Here is a 13484-nt window from a genome sequence, read left to right as displayed (position 1 = left end):
TTCAATCGACTCGACGCAAATGCTACCAAGAGCAAAGAAAAAGTTTATTTTTGAAATTTGCAGAATGGACCCGACACATTTGCAAGACGCCTCATAAAATGGAGCCTAACGGTTTTCACATATTCCCTTTATACTATATATCGCCTTGCCTTATCACACCTCAAGCCAGGAACCTGGATCAGTCGAGTTCCTTTCCACGCATGGAGTTGTTTTTTTCTAATTCATTGATTGCTGATATTATAGATTATTGGCATTGACAGTCAGCTGTAAATTAGGTTGAACTTTACATTTTTTCTGTCTTTTTGCAAAGTTAGGTCCATACTTCTTTGTTTCAACCATGCTTTCACAGATTTCACAAAAAATGATACTTTTCCATTACAGGGGATCAGGCTGACAGTGACTGATGGAGTGACCATGATAGTGACACAATGAGGGTGAGGTGTCAGTGTGGTAGTGATGCAGACTGTGTGAGTGGATCAGGTGGATAGTTACGCAGTGAAGGGGGTCAGAGTGATGGTGATGCAGTAAGTCTGAGGGATCAGACCAATAGTGACGCAGTAAGTGTGAGGTGGTCAGGGTGATAGTGAAGCACTTCGTGTGAGGGGTCAGTGTGACAGTGACGCAGTAAGAGTGAGTGGTCAGGCTGATAGTGTACGCAGTAATTGGAAGGAGATCAGGCTGATAGTGATGCAGTAAGTGTTACTGTGTCAGGCTGATCCTGACACATAAAGTGGGAGTGTGAAAGTGACGTAGTAAGTGTGATGGGGACAGGCAGAGTCTGACGCAGTTAGTGTGAGACAGTCAGGGTGATAGTGAGGGAGTAAGTGTTTGCGTTCAGGCTGGTAGTGACACAGTAAGTTGAGAGCGTCAGGCAGATAGTGGCCAATAAAAGTGAGGTGTTCGGGGAATAGTGATGCAGTGAATGTGAGGTGTCAGGCTGTTAGTGATGCAGTAAGTCTGAGGGGTCAGTCTGATAGTGAAGCAGTAAGTGTGAGGGGGTCAGGCTGATAGAGATGCAGCAAGTGTGGTGGGGTCAGGCTGATAGTGTCACAGTATGTGTGAGGGTTCAGGCTGATAGTGATGCAGTAAGTGTCAGTAAGTCAGAGTGATCCTAATGCAGAAAGTGAGAGGGGACAGGGTGATAGTGATGCAGTGAGTGTGAGGGGGTCAGCGTGATTCTGACAGAGTAAGTGTGAGTGTTCAGGCTGATAGTGATGCAGTATGTTGAGGACGTCAGGATAATACTGGCCAGTAAGTGTTAAGTGACAAGGTGATAGAGATCCAGGAAATGTGAGGAGTCAGACTGATAGACACGGTGGAATTGTGATGGGTCAGGCTGATAGTGATGCGGGAAGTGTGCGAGTGTCAGGCTGATAGTGACGCAGTAAGTGTGTTGGGAGCAGAGCGATAGGAACGCAATAAGTGTGAACGGCTCTGGATGATAGTGACAGGTCACTATGAGGGGGAGGATGGTGGTGGTCCAGTGAGTGTGAGGTATCAGGATGACAGTGAAGCAGACTGTTATTGTGATGGTGACATGGCAATGTGATGGGGTCAGGGTGACAGTGACGCAGATGCTTTCAGGAGGTCAGGTTGTAGTGATGCAGTAATTGTGAGGGGTCAGGGTGATACTGACGCAGGGAGTGTGAGATGTCAGTGTGTTAGTGACGCAGAACATTTGAGGGGCCAGGATTATAGTGATGCAGTATGGGCAAGGGGTCAGGGTGACAGTGATGTAGATGCAAGTGTGAGTGTGAGTGTCTCAGGCTGATAGTGATGAAGTAAATGCGAGGGGGTAAGGCAGTTAGGGATGTAGTAAGTGTGCAGGGGTTGTGCTAGAAGTGACGCGGTAAATGTGAGTGTTGAAGCTGATAGTGACGCATTAAGTTTGAGGGCATCAGGCTGATCTTGACGCAGTAAGTGACGTTGTCAGGATGATAGTTACGCTGTAAGTGTATGGGGGCACAATGCTCTTGACGCAGTAAGAGTGGGGAGTCAGGGTGATAGTGATGCTGTGAGCATGAGTGGGTCAGCCTGATAGTGACGCAGTATATGTGAGGGAGTTAGCCTGGTACTGGCACAGTATGTGTGAAATGGTCAGGCTGATATTGATGCAGTTAGTGTGTTGGGGTCAAAGTGATAGTGACGCAACAGGTGTAAGTGGCTCAGGATGATAGTGACACAGTGGGTGTGAGATACCAGTGTGATAGTGATGCAGTAAGTTTAAGGGGTCAGGATGACAGTGACACTAAGTGAACGGCCCTCAGTGTGATAGTGCCACAGCAAGTGTGGGTTTGTCAGGGTGTAAATGATGTCGTAAGTGAGAAAGGGGCATTGCGATAGTGTTGCAGTAAGTGTGAGGTGGTCAGGCTGATAGTGACACAGTCAATGTGACCGGGCAGTGTTTTAGTGACAAGATAATTGTGAGGCGTCAGTCTGATACTGACACAATAAATGTGATGGAGTCAGGCGGATAGTGACACAGTAAGTATGAGGGGTCAGCCTGATAATGACACAATAAGTGTAAGGATTCAGGGTGATAGTAACATGTGAAGCGTGAGGGCGTGATTGAAAGTGACGCAATAAGTGTGTGGCGGTTAGGCTGATGGGGACGCAATAAAATGGCAAAGACTGTGTGAGTGGGTCAGGGTGATAGTGACACAATAAATGTGAGGAGGTCAGGGTGAGAGTGACAAAGTAAATGAGAGAGGATCAGAGTGAGAGTGACACAGTAAGTCTGAGTGGTCAGACTGATATTGACACAGTAAGTATGAAGGGGTCAGGCTGAGAATGACACAGTCATTGTGAAGGGGGAGAGTTTTATTTATACAGTAAGTGCGAGGCGTCAGACTGAAACTAATACAAAAAGTGTGAGTGGGTCAGGGTGATATTGACGCAATACGTCTGTGGGGTCAGGCTGATAGTGACGCAGTCAGTGTGATGGGGCAGAGTTTTAGTAACATGGTAAGCGTGAGGCGTCAGTCTGGTACTGACACAAAAATTGTAATGGAGTCAGGCTGATAGTGACGCAGTAGGTTTTAGAAGTGAGGGTGATATTAACATAGGAAGTGCGAGGGCGTCACTGATAGTGACGCAATATGTGTGTGGCTGTCAGGCTGATACTGACGCAGTAAAAATGAGGATGTCAAGGTGAAACTGGTGCAGTAAGTGTGAGGATGGCAGATGGACAGTGATGCAGTAAGTGTGAGGGGTTCACGCTGATATTGAGGCATGCAAGTGTGAGGGGTTAGGTTGATAGTGGTGCTGTGTGCCGGCGGGTCCGGCTGATAACGACGCAGAAAATGTGAGTGTCTCAGTGTGACAGTGACGCATTACATGTGAGAGGGTCAGGGTGATAATGACAGAAAAAGTGTTAGGGGTTCAGGTTGATAGTGATGCTGTAATTATGAGCTTGATCAGCATGATAGTGAGGGGCTTAGGCTAATAGCGACACAGCAATTGTGAGGGGGGTCAGGGTATGGTGACGCAAAACGTGTGAGCGGGTCAGGCTAATAGTGATGCAGTACGTGTGAGGTGTCAGGCCAATAGTGACGCAGTAATGGAAAGAGTGTTGGTGTGCTAGTGACGCAGTAAGTGTGAGCCGCTCAGGATGATAGTGATGCAATAAGTGTGAGGTTTCAGGTAGACACCCATGCAGTAAGTGTTACGTGTTCGGGGTGACAGTGACGCAGACACTTTGAGGGTGTCAGTTTGAGAGTGACACAGGAAATGTGGGGGGACAGGTTGAGAGTGACACAGTCAGTGGAAGAGGTCAGGCTGATAATGATATTGGAGTCAGGATAATAGTGGTGCAGTGAGCATGAGTTGTCAGGGTGATAGTGACACACACGGCGTGAGTGGGATAGAGTTATAGTGATGCAGCAAGAATGAGGAGGTCAGAGTGATCGTGTGCAATGTCTGGCTGAATGTGATGCAAGGAGATTGAAAGGTTTCGTGTGATCTGGACGCACTAAGTTTGCGGGGTCAAGGTGATAGTGATGCTGTAAGTATGAGTGGGTCAGTCTGATAGTGACACAGTACATTTGAAGGGATCAGGCTTGTAGTGATGCAGTAAGCGTGAGGCGGTCAGGCTGATATTGACGCACTAAGTGAGAGAATGTCAAGGTGATGGTGATGCATTAAGTGTGAGCAGGTTAGAGAGAGAGTGACGCTGTTAGTGAGTGGGGTTTGGCTGATAGGGATGCAGTCGGTGCGCATGTGTCAGGGTGTGAGTAATGCACGAAGTATGAGGGTGCCAGAGGGATAGTGACGCATTAAGTATGAGGGGGTCAGAATGATTGTGATGCAGTAATTCTGAGGGGATCAGAGAGATACCAACGCAGTCAGGCCGTTAGTGACGCTGTGAGTGTGAGTGTTGAAGCTCATAGTGAAGCAGTAGGTGTGAGGTGGTCAGTGTGATTGTGGCGCAGTAAATGTGAGAGGGTCAAGGTGATAGTGACATAGTAAGTTTGAGGAAGCAGTGTTGCAGTGACACGGTAAGTGTGAGACGTCAGTCTGGTACTTACATAATAAGTGTGATGGAGTCAGGCTGCTAGTGACACAGTAAGTGTCAGGAGTCATGGTAATAGTAACATAGGAAGTTTAAGGGCGTGACTGATAGTGACAAAGTAAGTGTTTGGCAGTCAGGCTGATAGTGACGCAGTCAAAATGAGGGTCTCGAAGTGGAAGTGGCGCAGTAAATGTGAGGACGCCTGATGGATAGTGATGCAGTAAGTTTGAGGGGTTCACACTGATATTAAGGCGGTAAGTGTGAGGGGTCAGATCTAGAGTGATGCAGGAAGTGTCGGCGGGTCAGGCTGATAGTGATGCATACAAAGACCAAATATCCAAGGCTCACTGTAGTGCTGAATAGCGAGACTTCTCAAGGCTAAGACAAAAATCAATAGTTCTCATCCTGGTCAAAATTCACAATGCTTCATTCTAAAATTGTCCTCTCCTGCTTCTCGATTCACCAATGAGGGAACAACATTTAATTGCACCACCCGGTTTATCTCTTCAAATATTTTGCAACTCTAAATGAGATTACCTCTCTTGTTTTGAAACTGTTAAAAAAAGACCGGATTTGCCCAATTTCAATTCACAGGACTAATGTTCATCCATGATATCAAGGCTAATCGCCATTCGTGATATTCCTCATATGGCATTAGTATCTTTCCTAAATTGCTCATAATTCCTCATACTGTAGTCCAAGTGCGGTCGAACTGAGCCACAATACATTGGAAATAATGCTTTGTTCTCCTGCTCTGAAATCCTTCTGCAGCTTTCACAACAGACTTCTACAACTGCTACTAGACTTCATTGACTTATTAAACAGTTCTCCAAGATGCAATTCCAAAAATCTGTACATCAGACTTTCTACTTCAAACCTTCGATAATAATCTCCACACATTTCCCTCCTGACAAGTGTGATACAGTCAAATCGTTGCTATTTATTAAATCATGAGGGACATGGATAGGTTGACTCACCAAGGTGTTTTCCTGCTGGTGAGGAAGTCAAAATTTAGAAAACATTGTTTTAGAATTAGTTGGTAAGGATTTAAAAGGGACGTCAGGGGCAACTTTTTCAGTCGTGTCCAGAATGAGCTGCCAGAGAAATTGTTGGAGACTAGTACAACTGTAACATTTAATGGCATCTGGATGGATATATGAGTAACAAGGTTTAGAGGGTTGTGGGCCAAATGTTGGCAAATGGGACCTATTAATATAGGACAACTGTCCACCATGGTCAAGTTGGAAAGAAGGGCCACTTTCCATGTTGTATTGTTCAAGGACTTGATGACTCTAGAACAATCGCAAAAACATTGCAAATAATTCCATCAAGACGATTTCAAGTTCCAAATCTTCGGTCAATCTTCCTCTCTTGTGCTCACAAGTTCATTACCTGATGTCAGAACTTACGGATTAGTTTCTGGATCCCTTTCTGTAAATTGGTTCTGCATTCTTTCTAATTCCGATTTTTTTTTTAACGAATGTAGCTAGTGTTTATGGACTTAGCATCAATATTTCTAATACCATATTTCGATGAATATTAAAACACAACAGCATATCTACTTTGGCACCAGATGACGAGCAATTGAGTCAAAATCGATCGGACGCAGTGAGACAATGATCCTCTCTTCGTGTGGTGTACATCCGTGACTCTATAATTCAATGAAGAATCATTCCCACAACTTCAGCTGTGTCAGGATCTAGTTTTCGGTGAAAGCCTGTCAATCTGCTAAGGTAACGTTTGTCTGGGTCTCTGCAAAGGATTCGGCGACATCTTTGGGTCTTGACAATTTGTTCTTCAAACAAATTACGTATTTCATGAATTCAGTTTTTTACTATGAAAATTCGCAATGAGGATGCATCTGTGATGGCCGAGAGGTTAAGGCGTTGGATTTGAAATCCAATGGGTTCGCCCTGCGCAGGTTCGAATCCTGCTCACAGAGTTGACTATTTCGAAAGTCATTAATTACTTTACAGAATTTGGATTTCGTGGAGCTTGAGCTTTGCATTCAATTAAAAGTAGATTTTTAACTGTGAAGAATCAGAAGTAATTTCAAGATGTCTAATTGAATAAATTATCTGTCGAGACACAAAAAGCCATCAACTTCCAACACGAATCAGTTTCCAAACATTGGTCGAACTATCGTGAAATTTGGATGTTTGGGAGGTGGTGAAATTAAGCAAAACAAGAAGCAATGCAATACATTTCCCTGCAGGTGGTGAGTTTTTTTTAGGATCAGTTGAAAGTCAAGCTGAGAAAGTTCAACCTAATTTAAAGCTGACTCTCAAGGCCAATTATCTAATATATCAGCAGTCAATGAATTAGAAAAAAAGTTACAAGTCGCTGTGCAAAGGTCACATATCTGACCCATTATTGTGCCATTTAAGAACACAGGATAAAGTCATTGACATTTGCACTGGGAACATTAGAACACACGAGACTTTGGGCCAAAGTTGGAAACTGCGACTGGAATGATTGGCTCTCTGATCAGCCGCGATGCACACAGGTGGAATGGCCTTTTCCCACTTTGTAAATCTACGAAGACAAGTTGAAAATAATCTGCAAGGAAAATGTTCATAAAGGGTGTTTTATTTACACCAAATACGACAGTATCTATCGCCGTGTCTTGTTATTTACTTGTGAGGATTCGATACTCTCAGAACCGTGGCCCGGATCGTATTCCGGCTCATGGAATGCTGGTATTGTTCAGCTAACATGTCGGTGTACCAGTACTTCTGCCGATTTTCCGATGCTAGCAGGTCATTGGTTTTGTCCAAAACATTATGAATGTTAACATAATACGAATAGCTGCAGTTGCTGGAAATCTGAGCCATTAACGAAAATTGTTTGCGGAACGCAGAAAGACTGGCAACAGAAACATCGACTTTCCTGCTCCTCGGATGCTGCTGTGCTTTTCCAAAATTTTTTGATCTAAAATCAGGTTTCCAGCATCTGCAGTCCTCACTTTTGCCTAGTTCCTTCAGTGTCGCTGGTTCCCAATTCAAGAACTCCATCTCTAGCGGTTTCATGTCTCTACCTCCATGCTGTCGAGTTGAAGAGTGAAGAAAAGTAACTCACCCCCTCCATCTCTGGGATAATTAGGGGCTGAAAGTGAATCGTATCACATTGAAGTGTATCTACAAGCGACTTAATCTCTGTCTTTTATTGGGAACCATCTCTTTCATTGTAACCATCAGGAAAGACCATTTCGTTCGCTAAAAAGAGAAATGAATATGTCACTAACCTTTGTTTGTTTCATGGCCAAGAATACTCAGATCAATAGCTCCCTTGATTACCTCTGCTGGTCATGTTCGCAAAGAGGTCTAGCAAATTGCCAAGTGTGATTTTCCTTTCAATAAATAATGTTGAATCAATTTTGCTGCAAATATCTTGTCCTAACTTTGTGCTTTTCTTCTTTTACATTGGTGTCTCGCACCTTACAAATGACAGCAAAGGTATGAATGGAGATGGAAACATGTAACTCAAGTCAGCGGCAGCTTTCAATGAGATCACGGCTGAGTTGGCCAATGCTCAGGAGGCGGCACTGCCTGTAGTCATGGCCGAGTGGTTAAGGCGATGGGTTAAAAATCCATTGGGGTTTCCCCACATAGGTTCGAATCCTGCTGACTACGTTATGAATGCTTTCCTGCTGGAACTATTCAAAGTTCCGAAAGCCTGTTTTGCAAACCAGGCCTGTAATTTGATTAGACTTGAGAAACTCGAGTTCTTCATCAGAAATGCTCCACATTTAAAACATGATCTCTGTTTCTCTTTCCAGATACACTGCTCGACACATCGGGTTTCTGCAGTTGCTATTGAACGCCCTGAGCAGAAGTGCTGCTTTTCATTAGATTCCTTTCATCCCTTGTCCTCTGTTCTCTGACTCTGGTCATTGGCAACACTTCCTCCTGCTCGTCAGAGTGCTCATTCCCCACCGCTCCCTCTCCCATCATTACAAACGACCGCAGGAAATTGCCACTTAACCATCTTTGTTCCCAAGTGAAACTCACCAGCCTAGGAACTGTCTCCACCAAACGGGACTTCTCATCCCTGGACATGGTGCAAGCCAGAGGATTGTGAAGAGTTACTGTGCAAATATTGTCAGTTGGCAGTTGGAAAAATGTTTAGGAAGCAAACCATATAATTTAGGCTCCAGCTTTGGAAATCCTGACAAACCCTTTGGGAAATGGAATCATAGGAGATTGAAGAAGTGTAAATTGTCAGTCCGAGTAGAGGAAGGGACATTGACTCTGATCTTCTCGGCACAGGAACTGATCTGAGACATTGAAAGAATTCTCGCTCCCGTACGCGAGGAATACAAACTTCATCTGGACTGTGAGATAATGAAAAACTCTGGAACACTCAAGACAATATCCAAATATTGACTGAGATCACTACAGTACGAGTACTATAGATGGGTCAGTTTTTGTCCACTGTGTGCGGGAGGGCTTCCTGACACAGTATGTAGACATGCCTTCAAGGGAAGAAGCCACTTTCGATTTAGTACTGGGTAACGAGCCTGGCCGGGTTTTAGATTTGGAAGGAGGTGAGCACTGTGGAGACAGCGATCACAATTCTCTCAGGTTTACTTTCGTGATGGAAAGGGATAGGTGTACTCCACGGAGCAAGAGTTTCAGCTGGTGGAAGGGAAATCACGATGCAATGAGGTAAGATTTAGGAATCGTAGAGTGGGGTAGGAAACTGTAGGGGGTGAGCACATTAAAAATGTGGAGCTTATTCAAGGAAAAGCTCCTGTGTGTCCTAGATAAGTATGTACCTGTCAGGGAGGGAGGATTACTTGTGAGGATTCGATACTCTCAGAACCGTGGCCCGGATCGTATTCCGGCTCATGGAATGCTGATATTGTTCAGCTAACATGTCGGTGTACCAGTACTTCTGCCGATTTTCCGATGCTAGCAGGTCATTGGTTTTGTCCAAAACATTATGAATGTTAACATAATACGAATAGCTGCAGTTGCTGGAAATCTGAGCCAAAAACGAAAATTGTTTGCGGAACGCAGAAAGACTGGCAACAGAAACATCGACTTTCCTGCTCCTCGGATGCTGCTGTGCTTTTCCAAAATTTTTTGATCTAAAATCAGGTTTCCAGCATCTGCAGTCCTCACTTTTGCCTAGTTCCTTCAGTGTCGCTGGTTCCCAATTCAAGAACTCCATCTCTCGCGGTTTCATGTCTGTACCTCCATGCTGTCGAGTTGAAGAGTGAAGAAAAGTAACTCACCCCCTCCATCTCTGGGGTAATTAGGGGCTGAAAGTGAATCGTATCACATTGAAGTGTATCTACAAGCGACTTAATCTCTGTCTTTTATTGGGAACCATCTCTTTCATTGTAACCATCAGGAATGACCATTTCGTTCGCTAAAAAGAGAAATGAATATGTCACTAACCTTTGTTTGTTTCATGGCCAAGAATACTCAGATCAATAGTTCCCTTGATTACCTCTGCTGGTCATGTTCGCAAAGAGGTCTAGCAAATTGCCAAGTGTGATTTTCCTTTCAATAAATAATGTTGAATCAATTTTGCTGCAAATATCTTGTCCTAACTTTGTGCTTTTCTTCTTTTACATTGGTGTCTCGCACCTTACAAATGACAGCAAAGGTATGAATGGAGATGGAAACATGAAACTCATGTCAGAGGCAGCTTTCAATGATATCACGGCTGATTTGGCCAATGCTCAGGGGGCGGCGCTGCCTGTAGTCATGGCCGAGTGGTTAAGGCGATGGGTTAGAAATCCGTTGGGGTTTCCCCACTTAGGTTCGAATCCCGCTGACTACGTTATGAACGCTTTCCTGCTGGAACTATTCAAAGTTCAGAAAGCCTGTTTTGCAAACCAGGCCTGTAATTTGATTAGACTCGAGAAACTCGAGTTCTTCATCAGAAATGCTCCACATTTAAAACATTATGTCTGTTTCTCTTTTCAGATACACTGCTCGACACATCGGGTTTCTGCAGTTGTTATTGAACGCCCTGAGCAGAAGTGCTGCTTTTCATTAGATTCCTTTCATCCCTTGTCCTCTGTTCTCTGACTCTGGTCATTGGCAACACTTCCTCCTGCTCGTCAGAGTGCTCATTCCCCACCGCTCCCTCTCCCATCATTACAAACGACCGCAGGAAATTGCCACTTAACCATCTTTGTTCCAAAGTGAAACTCACCAGCCTAGGAACTCTCTCCACCAAACGGGACTTCTCATCCCTGGACATGGTGCAAGCCAGAGGATTGTGAAGAGTTACTGTGCAAATATTGTCAGTTGGCAGTTGGAAAAATGTTTAGGAAGCAAACCATATAATTTAGGCTCCAGCTTTGGAAATCCTGACAAACCCTTTGGGAAATGGAATCATAGGAGATTGAAGAAGTGTAAATTGTCAGTCCGAGTAGAGGAAGGGACATTGACTCTGATCTTCTCGGCACAGGAACTGATCTGAGACATTGAAAGAATTCTCGCTCCCGTACGCGAGGAATACAAACTTCATCTGGACTGTGAGATAATGAAAAACTCTGGAACACTCAAGACAATATCCAAATATTGACTGAGATCACTACAGTACGAGTACTATAGATGGGTCAGTTTTTGTCCACTGTGTGCGGGAGGGCTTCCTGACACAGTATGTAGACATGCCTTCAAGGGAAGAAGCCACTTTCGATTTAGTACTGGGTAACGAGCCTGGCCGGGTTTTAGATTTGGAAGGAGGTGAGCACTGTGGAGACAGCGATCACAATTCTCTCAGGTTTACTTTCGTGATGGAAAGGGATAGGTGTACTCCACGGAGCAAGAGTTTCAGCTGGTGGAAGGGAAATCACGATGCAATGAGGTAAGATTTAGGAATCGTAGAGTGGGGTAGGAAACTGTAGGGGGTGAGCACATTAAAAATGTGGAGCTTATTCAAGGAAAAGCTCCTGTGTGTCCTAGATAAGTATGTACCTGTCAGGGAGGGAGGATTACTTGTGAGGATTCGATACTCTCAGAACCGTGGCCCGGATCGTATTCCGGCTCATGGAATGCTGATATTGTTCAGCTAACATGTCGGTGTACCAGTACTTCTGCCGATTTTCCGATGCTAGCAGGTCATTGGTTTTGTCCAAAACATTATGAATGTTAACATAATACGAATAGCTGCAGTTGCTGGAAATCTGAGCCAAAAACGAAAATTGTTTGCGGAACGCAGAAAGACTGGCAACAGAAACATCGACTTTCCTGCTCCTCGGATGCTGCTGTGCTTTTCCAAAATTTTTTGATCTAAAATCAGGTTTCCAGCATCTGCAGTCCTCACTTTTGCCTAGTTCCTTCAGTGTCGCTGGTTCCCAATTCAAGAACTCCATCTCTCGCGGTTTCATGTCTGTACCTCCATGCTGTCGAGTTGAAGAGTGAAGAAAAGTAACTCACCCCCTCCATCTCTGGGGTAATTAGGGGCTGAAAGTGAATCGTATCACATTGAAGTGTATCTACAAGCGACTTAATCTCTGTCTTTTATTGGGAACCATCTCTTTCATTGTAACCATCAGGAATGACCATTTCGTTCGCTAAAAAGAGAAATGAATATGTCACTAACCTTTGTTTGTTTCATGGCCAAGAATACTCAGATCAATAGTTCCCTTGATTACCTCTGCTGGTCATGTTCGCAAAGAGGTCTAGCAAATTGCCAAGTGTGATTTTCCTTTCAATAAATAATGTTGAATCAATTTTGCTGCAAATATCTTGTCCTAACTTTGTGCTTTTCTTCTTTTACATTGGTGTCTCGCACCTTACAAATGACAGCAAAGGTATGAATGGAGATGGAAACATGAAACTCATGTCAGAGGCAGCTTTCAATGATATCACGGCTGATTTGGCCAATGCTCAGGGGGCGGCGCTGCCTGTAGTCATGGCCGAGTGGTTAAGGCGATGGGTTAGAAATCCGTTGGGGTTTCCCCACTTAGGTTCGAATCCCGCTGACTACGTTATGAACGCTTTCCTGCTGGAACTATTCAAAGTTCAGAAAGCCTGTTTTGCAAACCAGGCCTGTAATTTGATTAGACTCGAGAAACTCGAGTTCTTCATCAGAAATGCTCCACATTTAAAACATTATGTCTGTTTCTCTTTTCAGATACACTGCTCGACACATCGGGTTTCTGCAGTTGTTATTGAACGCCCTGAGCAGAAGTGCTGCTTTTCATTAGATTCCTTTCATCCCTTGTCCTCTGTTCTCTGACTCTGGTCATTGGCAACACTTCCTCCTGCTCGTCAGAGTGCTCATTCCCCACCGCTCCCTCTCCCATCATTACAAACGACCGCAGGAAATTGCCACTTAACCATCTTTGTTCCAAAGTGAAACTCACCAGCCTAGGAACTCTCTCCACCAAACGGGACTTCTCATCCCTGGACATGGTGCAAGCCAGAGGATTGTGAAGAGTTACTGTGAAAATATTGTCAGTTGGCAGTTGGAAAAATGTTTAGGAAGCAAACCATATAATTTAGGCTCCAGCTTTGGAAATCTTGAGAAACCCTTTGGGAAATGGAATCATAGGAGATTGAAGAAGTGTAAATTGTCAGTCCGAGTAGAGGAAGGGACATTGACTCTGATCTTCTCGGCACAGGAACTGATCTGAGACATTGAAAGAATTCTCGCTCCCGTACGCGAGGAATACAAACTTCATCTGGACTGTGGGATAATGAAAAACTCTGGAACACTCAAGACAATATCCAAATATTGACTGAGATCACTGCAGTACGAGTACTATCGATGGGTCAGTTTTTGTCCACTGTGTGCGGGAGGGCTTCCTGACACAGTATGTAGACATGCCTTCAAGGGAAGAAGCCACTTTCGATTTAGTACTGGGTAACGAGCCTGGCCGGGTTTTAGATTTGGAAGGAGGTGAGCACTGTGGAGACAGCGATCACAATTCTCTCAGGTTTACTTTCGTGATGGAAAGGGATAGGTGTACTCCACGGAGCAAGAGTTTCAGCTGGTGGAAGGGAAA

The 13484-nt window shown here is 44.5% G+C and overlaps 4 non-coding genes across 4 annotated transcripts; all 4 read left to right on the top strand.

Moving 5' to 3' along the window:
• The first annotated feature begins 6370 nt into the window (after positions 1 to 6370).
• Positions 6371 to 6452, top strand: trnas-uga (transfer RNA serine (anticodon UGA)). The gene has a single exon. It is a non-coding gene; the product is annotated as a tRNA-Ser (tRNA).
• A 1608-nt stretch (positions 6453 to 8060) lies between these two features.
• On the top strand, positions 8061 to 8142 carry trnaf-aaa (transfer RNA phenylalanine (anticodon AAA)). Its single transcript has one exon. It is a non-coding gene; the product is annotated as a tRNA-Phe (tRNA).
• A 2079-nt stretch (positions 8143 to 10221) lies between these two features.
• On the top strand, positions 10222 to 10303 carry trnas-aga (transfer RNA serine (anticodon AGA)). Its single transcript has one exon. It is a non-coding gene; the product is annotated as a tRNA-Ser (tRNA).
• A 2079-nt stretch (positions 10304 to 12382) lies between these two features.
• Positions 12383 to 12464, top strand: trnas-aga (transfer RNA serine (anticodon AGA)). The gene has a single exon. It is a non-coding gene; the product is annotated as a tRNA-Ser (tRNA).
• Positions 12465 to 13484: the final 1020 nt, after the last annotated feature.

The sequence above is a fragment of the Chiloscyllium punctatum genome, chromosome 29, assembly GCF_047496795.1.
Source record: "Chiloscyllium punctatum isolate Juve2018m chromosome 29, sChiPun1.3, whole genome shotgun sequence".
NCBI lineage: Eukaryota > Metazoa > Chordata > Chondrichthyes > Orectolobiformes > Hemiscylliidae > Chiloscyllium > Chiloscyllium punctatum.
This window is presented reverse-complemented; position numbering and strand designations above follow the sequence as displayed.